At 33.3% G+C, this 16636-nt stretch overlaps 1 long non-coding RNA gene across 1 annotated transcript; it reads left to right on the plus strand.

The window, feature by feature from the left end:
• Positions 1–1403: 1403 nt before the first annotated feature.
• On the plus strand, positions 1404–3496 carry LOC127701112 (uncharacterized). Its single transcript, XR_007981819.1, has 2 exons — positions 1404–1728; positions 2299–3496. It is a non-coding gene; the product is annotated as an uncharacterized LOC127701112 (long non-coding RNA).
• Positions 3497–16636: the final 13140 nt, after the last annotated feature.

A 16636-nucleotide genomic window follows, 5' to 3' on the forward strand; every position in this document is an offset into this window, starting at 1 on the left:
ACATTCCAAGACGAGGGGTCAGTAGAAGCCATGGCTTATTTTATGACCCATAGACAAAGGTACAAAGGTATATAATATGAACCATGCCTTGTACTAGATAGACACCGAGTTACATTTTTAACTCTCTAGCATACAAGGTAACAGCCCTCAGAGAGACATGTCTGGATATCTGATGCTGAATCAATAAAGATAAATCTGTTCTTATTCCTTAATGGGACATTATTAGCAGAGAAGCAGACTTTAACCTGTGTTGTAAGTTCTAGATATAATGGGACATTATTAGCAGAGAAGCAGACTTTAACCTGTGTTGTAAGTTCTAGATATAATGGGACATCAGAGAAGCAGACTTTAACCTGTGTTGTAAGTTCCAGATATAATGGGACATTATTAGCAGAGAAGCAGACTTTAACCTGTGTTGTAAGTTCCAGATATAATGGGACATTATTAGCAGAGAAGCAGACTTTAACCTGTGTTGTAAGTTCCAGATAAACGTTCCTTTTTATGCAGAAAAAAGCTTTAATCTGAAGTATGATAAAACAAAATGTTTCAAGCATATCACACTGTGGTGATTAAGTTTTTAAGTTTAGTTCTATTCTCACAATTACCATAGATGACATTCTGTTAATGCCATATTTGTATTTCTTTTTCAATTTTTACTCAGGCCCCAGTCTTCAACTTTTCTGAACCCATTACTTTGATGGTAAGGGAACTTTGAGTCCCGTGGTCACATTCTTTTTATTTATATATATAATTATGAACAGAAAGAATATACGATTAGACTTCTACTTTGCATCTTAAATTTCAAAATCACAAATTGTTATAAATCAATCAAATTCATATAGAAATCTTTAACAAACGAAACAAGACATATTTTTGTGCTTCACTATATTTTTCCAATATAACATATATTAACAACTAGTGGATGATATAATGTAGTTTTTAAAGGCAGTGCTTTAATGCCTTTCTAGTTGCCGGGTTAATCCTTCCTTCCGCGATATCCAACTTATCTACGTGGGGGGTCATTAGGCTCCAAGTAGATCCGGATATGTTGAATTCTCTCCTCTTCTTATTGTGATATAAAATGTTTTTTGTTTCATTTCATTTACATTGGGAAATAGAGAAACGATCATTGTGTTTTGTTAGTTTTAAAAACTTTTGATATATTTGTATTTTGCATTATAAGCAGTCAACCGATTGACAAACTAGAATTATTTGAATTCCGTGTGGAAAGAGCTCGGGTTAATTTCGAGTGTTATCTGCAATCTAGATGTTTATTAATCATTTCAGTCGTTGATATAATAATTAAGAGTCGACTGAACATTAATTATATTATACAATTTAAAGCGCATTTCTGTTTATGCACGTGAACCCGTCTAACGTTATTGTTATAATTTTCGCAGTTATATAAAGTAGCAAATTATCGTTCCTGAATAGGTGGCGCCGTGGTAGCCGATCCTGTTCCTCAACTTCCTGTTTCTGCACTGTGCAACTATTTCAGTTACATTTTAAATTAACGATGCCAAGTACTTGTTGTTGTGTACCTGGATGTCATTTAAGAGAAGGACATGCATTTCCAAATGACTTAAAAAGAAGGAAAAGTTGGATCAACGCCATGGCCCAAACGCAGATTGGACGAGAACACGATTTCATCGTGGAGTCCATCTCAATCAGCTGTTGTTTGCAAGGCACATTTTACTGAAAAAGACTACGTGCAGGAAACTATTCATGGTAAAACTCTATTTTCTTTTTGAAATATATAGTTATATATGTAATCGCCATGCGAATAAACCAAAGCCTGTTTACAACCGCAATTATCGTTTTAGAATAAAAGGGGGTGGTTAATTCAAGACGTCATAATTTTTTGGATTACGATTCAATGTGATCTGTTTGAGATTTTTTGGTGATTGCTACAGTTATAATGATTTCTTGCAAGAGGTATATCATACTGAGAATTATTTTAGCACTAATTATGCTAATGTAGTAATGACAGGAATGCATAAGCTATGCCTCATAGACTTTCTTGAAAAATATCAATGACAATGTTAACAGGAACAAAACAATGACATGCTCTCATCAATATTATAGTTATTTAGGTACAAACAATGTACGTTTGTTGCATAAGTCTCTCATTGTTTGTCCTTTGGATTTACATAACATACATTGAATCAGGCAAACATAGTTTTATCCAGATTGTAATGAATAAATCTAGTTAATATTTCGCCAGGTAATACAAAGTATACATTGCTAATGGAAGTTCATTTAATTATCAAAAAACTAATGTTTTATAACCTTTTTCAGGGCGCAAACCCACCATACAGAGACCTAAGTCTACTGCCATTCCCAGCCTATTTTCCTGGACCAAGCAAGAGACTGAATCGTCCGCAAAAAGAAAAATCAGGGCAGTTTCCTGTGAAAACAAAAGAACTAAACTTGATGAATATTGTAGTAGAAATCTAGAGGAAAGTTTTGATTGTAAAGTTGGTTTTCCTGAAGAAGTCATTCATACTGCAGAAAGGATTTATGACTGTCCACCACCAACTGCTGAGCTAATGTTGAGCTTCAAAGATGGAAGTACGCAAACACCATCAATGTCTATGTTTTCAGCAGAGAATTTTGAAATGAAGACACGTGACACAGCCATGCATTTTTATACCATTTAAGAGTTGTATACTAAATTTTTATTTGTTTTGACCACACTTGGTCCAACAGCACATTGTTTGAGATACATATATTTTCAAATTGATAGGGCGTCAGTTGAAAATCAGTTTTTTTATGACTTTGATGAAATTGAGGCATTATACAACCAACTTTGAACTTTCTAGATTCTAGATTGAATCTAGTGTTAAGAATATTGTGTATATACATGGATTGTTTTTATGCCTAAACAGTGGTGTGAGGCTAACACTTGGCCATCTAGTGGGTTAGTCAGGCATTTTTCGCCATCCAACTTCAAATTAAAGTTTCCTAAGACTTGGATTATTATTGACAGCACAGAATATCCCGTGATAAAACTAAAGCTCCTAGAGCTCAGGCAACCTTTTCATCATATAAAAACAGAAACACTGAAAATACTTGTATGTTCGACGCCTGGTGGTTTAGTCAACTATGTCTCTACTGCATATGTTGGTTCTACCAGTGACTATGAAATAGTTGAAAGATGTAGAATACAAAATGTAGTTCAGTTATGTGATCCAGGTGACAGTGTGATGGCAGACAAAGGTTTAAATGTGCAAGATTTGTTTGCTAACTTTTTTCAAAAAAAGAAACAGAATTAGTTCCAAAACTCTTATACGGGATAGAAAAGTCTCCAATTAACATGTGCACATAGAGCGAATTATTGGACTTGGCAAAACATACAAAATTCTAACAAATCCTACATGTATGAATGGAACTGAAACAAAACTTTCATCTGAAATAACATTTAGTTGTTTTATGTTGTGTAATTTTAAAACTTGTATTGTGCCAAAGGATGCAGAAATAAAAGTGACGCAATGAATTTTGTTCTGATATATATATATTTATAATTACATGCACATGTAAATTGTAATGCATATAAAAATAAGGAGATGTGGTATGATATTCAGTGAGTTTATCGAACTAAAGTGCATAAGAAATGGGTTTAAGCAGTTACAGGTGTTACTGTCACCGTACAATCTCCAACAATGAGAAAAATTTGTACCGTGTAAAAAATTTCAGAGATCTTACCACTAAGTTTTGTTGTCTCACCTTGACTTTGGTGAATTGTTTATATCTGTTGATGTAAATATAAAAAAGAAGATGTGGTATGATTGCCAATGAGATAACTCTCACAAGAGACCAAATGACACAGAAATTAACAGCTAAAGGTCACAGTATGGCCTTCAACAATGAGCAAAGCCCATACCACATAGTCAGCTATAAAAGGCCCGAAATGACAATGTAAAACAATTCAAACAAGAAAACTAACGGCCTAATTTATGTACAAAAAATGAACGAATATAACAAATATGCAACACATAAACAAACGACAAACACTGAATTATAGGCTCCTGACTTGGGACAGGCACATACATGTACATACAGAATGTGTCGGGGTTAAACATGTTAGCGGGATCCCAACCTTCCCTCTAACCTGGGACAGTGGTGTAACAGTACAATATAAGAACGAACTATAAAAATCACTTGAAAGAGGCTTAACTCATCAGATGGATAAATACAAATACAAGTGGATGTGGTCGGGTAGTTGTACATCCAAACAAGAAAAAGACAGAAAGTACAGATCTGAGAGTACTTGCAGTTACTGACAGCTAGTTCAAAGCCACTAACAACTGATATAAAAATCTTGCATCTAAGACTAAATTATCAATCCGTAAGCTCCCTTTAGAATTTTATAAATTTTAGATTTTACATTTCTGAGTTATGGTGTTTTATTGGGATTTTCCAGTTTTTGTAGAGCCTGCGACTTTTGTCGCAGAAAGCTCGACATAGGGATAGTGATGTGGCGGCGGCGGCGTTAGCTTACTTCTTAAAAGCTTTATATTTTAGAAGGTGGAAGACCTGGATGCTTCATACTTTGTATATGGATGCCTCATGTTACGAAGTTTCCGTCAGCCACATGTCCAATGTCCTTGACCTCATTTTCATAGTTCAGTGACTACTTGAAAAAAAAGTTAACATTTTTTGTAATGTTAAATTCTCTCTTATTATAAGTAGTAGGATAACTATGTTTGGTATGTGCGACCTTGCAAGGTCCTCATGCCCGTCAGACAGTTTTCACTTGACCTCGACCTCATTTCATGGATCAGTGAACAAGGTTAAGTTTTGGTGGTCAAGTCCATATCTCAGATACTATAAGCAATAGGTCAAGTATATTCGGTGTATGGAAGGACTGTAAAGTGTACATGTCCAACTGGCAGGTGTCATCTGACCTTGACCTCATTTTCATGGTTCAGTAGTTATAGTTAAGTTTTTGTGTTTTGGTCTGTTTTTCTTATACTGTATGCAATAGGTCTACTATATTTGGTGTATGGAATGATTGTAAGATGTACATGTCTAGCTGGCAGGTGTCATTTGACCGTGACCTCATTTTCATGGTTCAGTGGTCAAAGTTAAGATTTTGAGTTTTGGTCTTTTTTTCTAATACTATATGCAATAGGTCAACTATATTTGGTGTATGGAAATATTTTATGATCTTTATGTCAGTCGCGCAGGTTTTATTTGACCTTGACCTCATTTTCACAGTTCATTGCTCTGTTAAGTTTTTATACGCCCGTTAACGGGACATATTATGGTATACCGTTGTCCGTCTGTCAGTCCGTCGTCAACATGTCGGACATTAACTCAAAAATGCTTTTACCAATTTGCATAAAACTTTGGTGAATTGTTTATATCTATTGACGTGAGCTCCCTTTCATTTTTTATAAAATTTAGATTTTACGTTTCCGAGTTATGGGGTTTTATTCATTAAAAAAAGGGGGATTTTCCAGTTTTCTGACAATAAGTCAAGAATGCTTTCACTAACTTGCAAGAAATTGTGGTGAATTGTTTATATCTATTGACATGAGCTCTCTTTCAATTTTCATAAATTTTAGATTTTACGTTTCCGAGTTACAGGGTTTTATTCATAAAAAAAGGGGGGATTTTCCAGTTTTCGGACAAAAACTCTAAAATGCTTACAGCAATTCTTATGAAACTTTGGTGAATTGTTTGTATGTATTGATGTAAGCTCCCTTTAGAATTTTATAAATTTTACATTTTACATTTCTGAGTTGTGGGGTTTTATTCATTAAAAAAAGGGGTGATTTTTCCAGTTTTCGAACAATAACTCAAATATGCTGTCACCAATTCTCATGAAACTTTGGTGAATTGTTTATATCTATTGTTGTAAGCTCCCTTTTTATTTTCATAAATTTCTAATATGACATTGAGAATTAATTGAACTTTATTTGTTTATAGTCTGACAACAGGTTTACTAAGTATTGCACAACAGCAAGAAATCTTTAATTGCATATTCAATTCATATAACCAATTTCAAGATCTTTGACTACATTTATTCAGAAACCTATAATATGTCAAATATTTAATTACAATCCAAATTCAGACCTGAATCAAGCTTGAATATTGTGTCCATTTTTGCCCCAACTGTTCAGGGTTGGACCTCTGCGGGCGTATCTAGTTGTGTTTTGGTCTGTTTTTCTTAAACTATAAGCAATAGGTCAACTATATTTGTTGTATGGAAGAATTGTTAGCTGTACATGCCTGCCTGGCATGGTTCATCTGACCTTGACCTCATTTTCATGGTTCATTGGTCAATGTTTAGTTTTCTTGGTTAATGTTAAGTTTATGTGACAGTTGTAATAAAGCTTTATATTAAGGACTATCAACATAATTTCAGTGATTAGTAAAGAAGGCGAGACATTTCAGCGTGTGCACTGTTGTTGGACAACAACTCAAAAATGCTATAAGCAGTTCGCATGAAACTTGGGTGAATTATTTATAGCTATTGATGTAATCTCCCTATAGATTTTCATAAATTTCAAATATGACATTGAGAAGAAATTGAACTTTATTCTTTATAGTCTGGCAACAGATTTATTAAGTATTGCGCAACAGCACAGTTTATTGCACAACAGCAAGAAATCTTTAATTGAATATAAATTCAATTCATATAACCGATTTCAAGTTCTTTGACTACATTTATTCAGAAACTATAATATGTAAAATATTTAATTACAATCCAAATACAGACCTGTATCAAGCTTGAATATTGTGTCCATTTTTGCCCCAACTGTTCAGGGTTGGACCTCTGCGGTGTATCCAGCTGCGCTCAGCGAATCAGTTTATTTCTTAATTAAGAACTCCTTTTTTCATTCATAAATTACTTTAAACTTGGAAATATAATTTTGCTAGGAGTTATAGTTTCTAAAAAAGTATTGTCATTGAAAGAGTTGACATGTTGCAATGTACATTTATTCTACATAGTTCTATGGTACCAAATCAAAAGTTTATATAAAAGAAAGAAGTCAAAGGTTTCCTTTCACAGTTTAGTTACATACATTTTTTTTGTACCTGAGGTCGTTGAATATAGATCATTATATAAATAAGGAGATGTGTTATGATTGCCAATGAAACAACTATCATCCATACTTACCAGTAACAAACCACATTTGCAGAGTTGAATAAAATACAGTTGATAACATTTACTTATTTCTAAAAAGAAAATGCCTAACTATTTTAAACAGTATTTGAATATCAATTATATGGTCATTTTTATAAACTTCCTGTTACAAAACTTTGAATTTTTCGAAAAACTAAGGATTTTCTTATCCAAGGAATAGATTACCTTAGCCGTATTTGGCACAATTTTTTGGAATTTTGGGTCCTCAATGCTCTTCAACTTTGTACTTGTTAGGCTTTATAACTATTTTGATCTGAGCGTCACTGATGAGTCTTATGTAGACGAAACGCGAGTCTGGCGTATTAAATTATAATCCTGGTACCTTTGATAACTAATTTGACTATAAACATAGATAAAAAAGGTACAAACTGGATATAATGCACAAGTTCATAAACAAGTGAGAACAAACGCCTTCATATAGTGCTCAGAATATGACATTCAAAAAAACTTGTTCAATATCATTAGAGAACTCTAAATCTTAAATACTGAAAGCCACCTCTGATAGGTACACTGTACTATGCAAGATAATGATATAACTGGACTAAAAATACACACAACCTGTAATTTACTGCCTTTACAGCGCTTTCGCGCTTTGATTTCTGATTCTTTTCTGATTTTAGCTTTTTCTGACTGGTGTTTTTTTTAAATAATTGATGTTCGAAATTCAGTTATCACATAATTTCTTTGCCAATCAAGTTCAATCAACACTATTGCATGGGGGTAAAGCAATTATGCATTTAAATGTCACACAGAAAAAAACGCAAATAATTCCAGATCAATAGACAAAGAAAGTAAAAAAGTATAACAAAAATACCGAACTCCTAGGCAAATTCAAAAAGGACGTCCATAAAAACTGACAAAATCAAACGTTACACTTTATCACTTTATTAACCAACGGAACGAATGGACAAAAACAACTGTAATACTCCTGATTTTGTGCAGGCATTTTCCAATTGGTGGGCTGAACCTAGGTTTATAGCTAGCTAAACCCCCAACTTGTATGACAGATGTTTTATAGGTCTGTTAAATTGACAAAATTGGGCGAGTAATCCAAACATACATGATAGGTTAATGTGACAATAATTGGGATCTAAAACTGTTTAAACATACATCTCAGACATAAACAAAACTGACTAACAAACATGCAAATAAATCTAACAATTATAAAGATGCCAACAACAACCAAGTTTTATAGTTGATAGTAAATTTGACAAAGACGCAAGCCAAAAAGTTTTTGTAGTCAATACCAAAGGAAAATTCCCACTCCTAACTCGAAAACAAACTGACAATGCCAGTATTATTTTTGGAATTTTACGCTAAATTAACTGCTTAAAAATTTTGTTGGGGAAAGACCTTATTGTTTTTCTAATGTTTTTTTTTCTTTTTATTCTTCCAACATTTTCTCAACATGGCCTCCCCCGTTTCTATTGAAATTATGACAAAATTTGGACCATCGATAGACCTCATCATGAAGTATTACCAGATAAGGCTGCATAGGATTTTATCATCCCCTTTTAGAAGTACATGTATATCCCCTTGAAAAAATTTCTTTTATTTTTTTATTTATCTTAAAAATAAAATTGTTACAGATAAAATCGACCTAAAATGGCAACATGTACACGAACAGATGGCAATGTTAATAAACACAATCAATTGTTTTGTTTTTCAACCCTTGTAAGAGTTATTTCCCTTAAAATATACACAATTTTTGAAAAATTATATTTCGATAACCGGAAGTCGTAGAGTCATAGTACCTTTACAATAATCTTTAGTACATTTGACTTTTCATTTGCACCCAAGATCAAAGGTCATAGAGTGCAAAAAGTTTTTTACGCTGAAATTGCAAGCTTATATAGATATAGGAAGATGTGGTATGAGTGCCAATGAGACAACTCTCCATCCAAGTTACAATTTATAAAAGTAAACCATTATAGGTCAAGGTACGGCCTTCAACACGGAGCATTGTCTCACGCCGAACAGCAAGCTATAAAGGGCCCCAATTAATTACTAGTGTAAAACCATTCAAACGGAAAAACCAACGGTCTAATCTATATAAAAACGAGAAACGAGAAACACGTATGAACTACATAAACAAACGACAACTACTGTAATCAGATTCATGACTTAGGACAGGTGCAAACATTTGCAGCGGGATTAAACGTTTTAATGGTGCCAAACCTTCTCCCTTTTCTGAAACAATAGTATAACATCACAACATAGAAAAACACACTATAAAATATCAATTGGAAGGCTTAACTCAATAAAGAAACGTAAATTAACACACAATGAACGAATAAATTTGACCTGTGACACCTGAATGCAAATACACAGTTAATAAAAAATTACAAGGGATAAATAATTAAAGTCAAAAGTAAAGAAACAGGTTTAAACAAAGGTTAAAGTATGATATCATTGTGAAATTTCAAACAATTTATAGGAAATCATCACATTTGAAGAAACCTGCGTCATATTATACACAGGTAAATGAAAATAATTTTGTTGTTAAGTATACTTCTTCTGTGTGTATAAAATCTTCCGTTTAGGAATACCAAGAAATTTCTTTAATATCAATAAAACTAATCTAACACTTGGTACATATGGTGTGAATATCAACAATAAAAATATACAATTAGTGCTAGATAAAACTTCCTGTTCAGGTCCAAAATCAGCATCTAAGGAAAAATGAAATAATTTTGATGTTCATAGTACGAAGAAGTGAAAATTTGTAGTAATTAAATACCAAATAATTAAAGCTGGTATATAGACAAGATCCATGTTAACATTAAATAACAAAAAAGCATTACAAATAGTATCAACAGGTCAAATTAAAAAGAAAGTACGATTTGAGAGTACTCGCAGTTACTGACAGCTAGTTAAAAGCCAAAACAATTAATAATAAAAATCATGCATTTGAGACTAAAATCAACTAAAATACATCCCAGGGATTTAGTATTTTAACGTCATGAACAGTCAAAGAAGACATGACTTGTGTAATGCCAAAAATAAATGTATCGACAGGTAGTAGGATAGTTGAATGTTAAGAAAACAATAAGAGATAGCTGCATACACATGGCGTATAAAATGTTCCTCTCGAAGAGCTCTACATTGTATACATTAGACCCAAAATTGTCCGACCATCCGTTCAAATGTTACGACGAGGTAATTCTTTAAAGTATAGTTTTCTATGTATATCTTTGAAATGGTGACAGATATCAACCTAGTACAAACTGCAAAAAAATATCAGTCTTTTAAGAATTTCAAATTGAGTTCAATGTCAAGGACATGATTTATTTCACCTTGACTACAAAGGGTAAAATAATCTAGACGAAAAATCAGATGGTCCTGAGTCGAAAAAAGAGGGATGAAAAATACCAGAGGGACAGTCAAACTCATAGATCGAAAACAAACTGACAACGACATGGCCAAAAATAAAAAGACAAACAGACAAATAATAGTACAGATGACACAACATAGAAAACCAAAGACTAAGCAACACGAACCCCACCAAAAACTGGGGGTGATCTCAGGTGCTCCGGAAGGGTAAGCAGATCCTGCTCCATATGTGGCACCCGTCGTGTTTCTTATGTTATTACAAATCCGGTAAATAGTCTAATTCGGTAAGTCACATTCGTGAAAAGGGAGGGTAGTGTAGTTACGAAATAAGGAACATATCCGATATCATCTGTGAAACGGTTATTCCATAACGGTCAACCAACTCGTGATGGCGTCCGTAAAATTTACGAAGGGATGATTTCAACTTCCCCATTTGGAACTCTTGGTTTAATAGCTTCCTTGTGAGTAGCAATCCTCTATCAAGGAAATCATGATAGGAAACACAAGCCCGGGAATATCGTATCGATTGGGAGATATATACTCCGTATGCAGGCGCTGCTGGAATGTTGCTACATAGAAATGGAAAGTTCACAATTGGGAAGCTGAAATCATCTCATCTTGAATGGTGATAGTCCCATGTCTCTACTTCCGGTTCTCAAGTTCGGTAGATATAATTCTGAGTTCCTTCTGGTCTGGCAGATATAATTCTGAGTTTGACTAAATACCAAACACATTTGATGAAAAACAAAGAAAAAAGCCAGTTTGAAATTTTCATGTTTTTCATTGACTTTGTAAGTTTCATAAGTGCTATTTATAAAATTGATATTGCATCATTTTTAGGACTTTGCCAAATGGGGTCATGTGACTTAAAATTGAAAGTCTAAATGAGCTCTATTGAAAAACGAAAATTTTAAACCCCCTTTCCCATCATAAAGAGAAGGATTGGTCATTAAGTGTAAATACTAAAACTTCTAAGATGGCTAGTTTGTCACATGTCAAATGAAAGTCCATAAAGCGTATATTTCAAATTTTTGTCCCCCCAAAAATGGGTTTGGTTGGGTCATTGAGTTTTATAGCACCCGACTCCGTCAGTTACCCAGCCTGTCATTGTCATTCAGTATATTCGTCCATTGTGTGGTCAAGGGCATCACATAATTCAGTAACAAGCGGCCACCTAGTTAGGCTCTTGTTCCGCAATCCAGACCCCCGGCGACATCAATATGTTTTTATCTGTCACGTGATTTTATTATCTTGGGCGAAATATTAGATCAATAACTTAATTCATTGTGCTAATATTCACGAATTGGAAAGGTAAAATGTTTTAATTTTTGTTATTCAACCATAGAAAATGCTAACTTAAGAAGATTGACAACATATACACAGTCAACGTTTTATTTTAATTTGATGGAAATGAAAATAACACATTATAAATGGTGTGCGTCCGGGGCGCTTTTCTGGTTTAACCGTCACATTTCCTTCCTGTTACATTGAAGTATATAGAAGCATACAACATTACAAAAATCTCTTTGAATGAATCAAAATTTAACAAAGCCCTGCTCGCTGATAGGTAGTACATAACATACAGAAAATATCTGACGGCTGAAATACGTGAAGATTAGGTAACAACGATCGAATCGTCCGTGACAAATAAATATAGCCATCCTTGTATATATTTTGATCATAGCATTTAAGAATCATTTACATCCATCAAATACTCTGTTTCTCGTCGTATAAGTTTGTTAAGGTAGGTTATTTACAGCCTGCGTTTTGAAGATAGCTTCAGTAACTTCTAATATTTTGTTATCCACTGATGGTACGAGTCACTTTTAATCTTTTATTTGTCAATGAACATTAAGATGTAAACTATATAAATATGTACATATGTATTAATAATTATTTAAATGTTGGATATATATGTCTTGCAAAGTGTGCTTCTGGTATTCTCTATCTTTATATTTGTATTTGACACAAGCATTTTCCGCTCTCCATCCTTTGAGTGAAAAAAACCCTAAATCCCTTCATTCTTCATTAATTGTTGGGAAGATATACTGTTCAGTTAAAAGCTTAAATGAAATAAACCATCACGCGATTAGGATTTCTCATGTGGTTCGAATTCGACCATATTGTCCAATATTTTGTTTAAGTACAAGCCAATGGGTATGAACTAACATCTCATACATTGAAATACTTTTTTTGATGTTACAAGTGTTAGCTATGAATCATCCTGATCATTATCAATTTTGTTCTACAACAGACATAGTATGGCAGAGGGCACTTCAGTTAGTTGTGAACCTTGTGGATATAATGGTTTGTCAAAGTCAGCTAAAGTATGGTGCAATGATTGCGGCGAGGATTTCTGTGAAGAATGTGTCAATGGACACAGAATGACAAAAATACTACGAAGCCACCACTTGCTATCTATAACAAACTACTTGAAAAGTGTCGAGCGATTTATCGATGAAAACTGTGAGCATCACAAAGAGCCATATGATTTTTTCTGTTTACAACACGACACAATCCTTTGTCTAGAATGTGTTCAGGAAAATCACAGTAAATGCAAAATTTCTAAGTTGTCCGAAGTTGCAAAAGGGTCTAAAACCTCTACTGCACTAGCAGATCTTGAAAACGATATTAAGAGCACGAGTGAGCACTTTGCAAAATACCCCCAAGAAGAAGACATACCCAAGACAGATTTAAAGCAACAAGAACAAAATATCCGAGATAAAGTTTATAATATGCGTTGTGAATTTAACAATCACTTGGACCAACTACAGGAAAAAGTCTTAAAAGATCTTGAGTTGAAATATAACAATTGCACCATAAGTGTAAACGAGTATAATGTTTCTCAAGTAAAGGGAGACGACATTGAAGCGTTACACAATCGTATTGCTAGCATAAAGAAGTATGGATCCGAGAAACAAGTCTTCATTGGAACACGACAAATAGGAAATATACTTTATAAACAAAAACAAGAACTTTGTAAAAATTTATCGAAACAAAAAGAGTTTAGGCTAGAATTAAAGATGAATGATAATGCAAAGTCTTTACTTTTAGACTTCAAATCCTTCGTTGAAATTGTCGTCCGAGAAAGTTCTAAAACTGTTACGTTCATAGATCCTTCAAAGAAACAAGCACAACTCAACATTCAAAAACATGACTCAATCGATAAAATTAACCTCCAGCTTAACCAATTAATACAGATAACAAATCCCTCTGGTCTCGGCATGTCACATTGATCGCTTGTGCTATTTTTCCTACAAAGCAGGTTGTGTTTGCCGATGATCAAAATAACATTATATTTCATAATGAAGATGGGAGATTCAGTGATGACATTCAACTAGATGACAGTATATATGATCTTACTCCTATTGGTAGTAGTAAGATAGCCGTTAGAACGGACTATGATGTGAAGTTAGTGGATATCAAAACAAAGAAGGTAGAAAGAGTTATAATTAGATGCGGTAATATTGTATGGGGAATATGCTATGCAAACGGAAAACTATACGTCCTAGATTATGGAAAAATAAAAATTGTTGATTTGGATGGAACTGTTTCAAAATACATTCCTATAGAAATTGACAATGTAGGTAATGTAGCAGTACACAACGATCAGATTTATTTTATTAGATTAGATTTAGAAACTCTCTATGTTATTGACCATTCTGGTAATCAATTATGGACATTTCATGGTAATCGTTTGCAAACACCCGAATGCTTTCTGCTTCAATATTCGATTTCTTTAGATGTAGATAACCATGGTAACGTGTTTATTGTACTACCAGACTATGATCAGGTTATAGTAGTATCTAGTGATGGAAAACAACATCGTGTCATTCTGGACAAATCAAACAACATTGAAGGTCCAAGCGGTATTTCATATTGTCGAGAAACTGACCAGCTGTTAGTTTGTAACGACAGCAATGGTTGTGCGATTATTTACGACATCAACTTATAAGGTGAAAATAACTATAATTACAGTACACATTGTTTTCAGTCATATAATCATAGACGAATAGCTTCTTACAAAACTTGTACATAAACATTTATTTTTTACACTTACTATATAAATTCTGATTTACATTTTCTATGAAAAGTAAGTTAACTTACAACGGGGAAATTATATTACTGTAGATTTGACGATGATCAATGAGTTCGTCAGAAAAACTTGTAGGTTATGCACAGAATGGTGTCGGAGAAGTTTACTTTGTTTATCTGTATGAAATTCAATCCTATGACATTTTAACTTGGTGTGGATCTTAATGCAGATGATCTATGCATAGCAGAAGACGCTTATATGTACTCTTTCAATGCGACCAGTCTCACATCTTTTGGAGTTCATACGATCCCATTAGTTTTTATGTGCAATCTTGATTTGTATCCTCTTAATTTATTCATGAGAATTTTACATCGGTTAAACTACTCAACGATACCAGGTTAATAATATGGTACGTCATACTGGCGTTTCGTCTATTAAAGACTTATCAGTGAAGCTCGAATCAAAAAATTAAAAAGGTCAAATAAAGAACAAAGTTGAACAGCATTGAGGATCCAAAATTCCGAAAGGTTTTGCCAAAATACAGCTAAGGTAATCTATTCCTGGGTCAGAAAATCTTTAGTATTTTGAAAGGGTTGACGGTTGACCGAGTAATACAAATATGACTATCCCTTGGAATTATCTTGTTTTTACAGTAAAACCTTGCTAAATTGGGCGTCCGTTTGGCTGTGCGGGATGTATAAATACGCAGTAACGACTGGTCGGATTGAACTCGTAAAAATCGATGCCACGTGTATTACAACGCTCTCTGCTCTGCATGTTAAAGAACCTTTACAACAACGGCCTGAGGTTTTGTCTTCATCCAACATACCCTAATTTTTCATTGACACGCTAAATTTCTCGCTCTTCATTCGAGTCGACCCCTACCGTCAACATTCTACCTATTGTATGTATTGTTAATTTGTTCTCATCCTGAAAATGCAAGCAATTTTAATTTTACCACTTAAAGTTAATCAAACAACAATCATAAATACGGAATATATCATGGTCAATTCATTGTTTGTGGCTGTAAACTGTAAAATATAAATTGTTTACTAAAATATCACGAATCGTAAAGATGTATACAGTTTATCAAATTCCAATTTAAAACAGTTAAATAAGATGCCAAGAAATTTCTAAAAGTAAAAAATGATTTAAAAAAAAAAAAAAAATAAAAAAAAAAAAAGGTATGATAATATTCACGAAGATATGGTATGATTGACAAGTATCCAGCAGAGGCCAAATGACTTGGTTGTAAGCAACCATAGGTCATCATACGGACTCAACAATGAGCAAAACCATACCATATAGCTATTCATTAAAGGCCCCGCTATGAAAATATAAAATAATAATTCAAACGAGAAAACCAAAAGGCCTGATTACTAAAAGCTAGTTCAAAGCCACTTACAACTAATAAATAAATCATGTTTTCCTAAATTAAAATATATATCAGTACACATTGAATATGTGTAAAGACGTTTTAAGTCTAGATTAGTCTATGAAAAGGCATATACTATGAAATTTAAAGTGAGGGGCTTGCCCCGTGCTCTTAATTTCATAGTATATACCTTTTCATAGACTATCCAATTTGGCACATATTTACTTATAGGTTAGACAATACTTGGTTATGTTTTATGAAGATTTAAAGCCCAAGGCGTAGCCGAGGGTTTTAAATCTTCATAAAACATGACCTAGTGTTGTCTGAAAAATTTAGAACATATTCACACTTTCGAGTGACCTTACAAAATTATCCTTTCCCATTGTAATATTCAAAACTAAATAAGAATTCACTTTTTTATAATGAAGTGAGTATATAACAGGTAATGACCATTACAATGGATGGAATGAAATAGCACTGACATAGCTTGTGAGGACAAAAAGGATAAATTGTTCAAACATTTGAGTTTTTCTTCTACATCAGGTAAAAATTTAATACTTATTTACCTTAAATTTCTTGATTTTAATAAGCACACAATGTTATATCAATCCGCTTTCTGAAATTTGTATATTTTTTGATAATTATAAAACTTACTCTATAAATATTTGAATTACGATCATTCAACATCAGATGCTTATTTTTTATTGATGAATGTACATGTATTGTGGTCTTTTTT

The sequence above is a fragment of the Mytilus californianus genome, unplaced genomic scaffold, assembly GCF_021869535.1.
Source record: "Mytilus californianus isolate M0D057914Y unplaced genomic scaffold, xbMytCali1.0.p SCAF_5, whole genome shotgun sequence".
Classification (NCBI taxonomy): domain Eukaryota; kingdom Metazoa; phylum Mollusca; class Bivalvia; order Mytilida; family Mytilidae; genus Mytilus; species Mytilus californianus.